Source organism: Rattus rattus, chromosome 3 (genome assembly GCF_011064425.1).
Source record: "Rattus rattus isolate New Zealand chromosome 3, Rrattus_CSIRO_v1, whole genome shotgun sequence".
Taxonomy (NCBI): Eukaryota; Metazoa; Chordata; class Mammalia; order Rodentia; family Muridae; genus Rattus; species Rattus rattus.
In genome coordinates, this window is record NC_046156.1 from 124,940,213 (window position 1) to 124,941,850 (window position 1,638).

At 44.5% G+C, this 1,638-nt stretch overlaps 1 pseudogene; it reads right to left on the bottom strand.

The window, feature by feature from the left end:
- Nucleotides 1-579: 579 nt before the first annotated feature.
- LOC116895556 lies at nucleotides 580-1,364 on the bottom strand (annotated as a pseudogene).
- Between the last annotated feature and the right edge of the window lie 274 nt (nucleotides 1,365-1,638).

Consider the following 1,638-nt stretch of genomic DNA (forward strand, 5'->3'; position numbering starts at 1 on the left):
CAATGTTATATGAGGAGAAAAAAAAAAAGCAAAACAAATGAAAAACTGAAATCAGAGTCACTAATGTTATCAAGGAGGGAAGCAAATAAATTGACATCTAGCAACAAGAGACAGCAAGGACAGTGCTGTGACAGGAAACAGAAGGTTGCTAGAAAGCTGTACTCAGACTCTCACACCAGCAAATCCGCTCCTGCGTGGAGTGAAACAAACCAGATCTTTTCCTGCTAAGGTGATAGAAATGCACGTTCTTTTCCGAATACTGTGGAAAGGCAAGTGTGTCTGTTGTGGTAATTCTAACCACTGTTACAGAGCAGGCCAGGAGCACATCTGTGGGTTCTGGGGTGACATATACTGTAATTCTTTGACTGGAATAGTGGACACACTAGAAAAATTGGGGGTGGGGCGGAGAATGAACATAGAAGTACAAGACAAAGGTGAATGAGACTTCTCTCACATCTTAGCATCATGTGATGGAATCAGCTTCGGTACGGTCCACTCTGCTTTGATGAAGCTTTGGTTTAGCTCCCAATCTCGATCGCGTGGCGCAGTCTCCTGTGAGAATTCTCAGAAGGCGTCTTCTTAAACAACAAACCTATGCTTAGTGGTGGAGCTGCTCTTTGTAGCTGTGTCTGCGTGGGACTGGTAACCAATCACTGTCTTCGGAGGAAAGCCTAACCTTTCCTTGTGTACCCTCCCTATGTGTGGGACTACATCTTCGCTTTCACATTCAGCCGTCCATATCGCTATCTTATCACCTTTAGCTCTAACACTGACAACAGCGCCACACACGTCATCACTGCAGTCATCAAAAGATTATCCAATAAGGCACAGCAGTGTCTCTAGCCAAACGGGATCAGGGTCACTTCCTCTCTGCTGCTCGTTGAATGTAATTAGCCATCATCCTCCCCATTTGTTTTTCTCATCTTCCCACATAAGTTCGATAGCATCCTTAAAAAGTGAGTAGTCACAGCCAGGCGTTAGATTACTAGACAACTGGACATGGTTGTACAGAGCCCCAAAGTCTTCAACAATAATATCAAACTTAGCGATCAATCAACAGTTTGCTTGCGAGTTTCCCTTTTATCATTTTTTAAAACCCAGAGTGCCCACACACACTCAATTATTTGTAACGAGTTCCAGAGGATCTAATGCTCTCCTCTGGCCTCCACAACCACTGCACACATACGGTGCACAATCACAGATGCAGGCCAAACACCACTCATACACATAAAAACAAATCTGTTCTGTAGAGGGTGTTTAATATAGTGCTCTGGGTTAGCAAGCTCTTGATTAGACTTTGTTTTACCCTCTTCTGCAGGTGGGGGATTAGTGGTAGGGATGGTTTCTGGTTCCACTGTCACCATCTTAGATCAATCGCATCTAACATTCCTAATACGGGAATACGAATGCAGAAATGCACATGGTTTAATTAAATGGAAATGAAGAGGAATATGCATTCACTGAAAGGGAATTTAAAGCCAAGGAGACTCCAAAGAGAGGGTCCCACCTGCCAGCCTCGGTTCCATCTTGCTCCATGTGATATACGCTTGATCCTGACTCTGCTCTCAGGCTTTCCCAACTGCAGCAGTTACAGAGCAAAAAGATGTTTCCCTGTTGGGGGTCGGTCTGGTGCTGTGT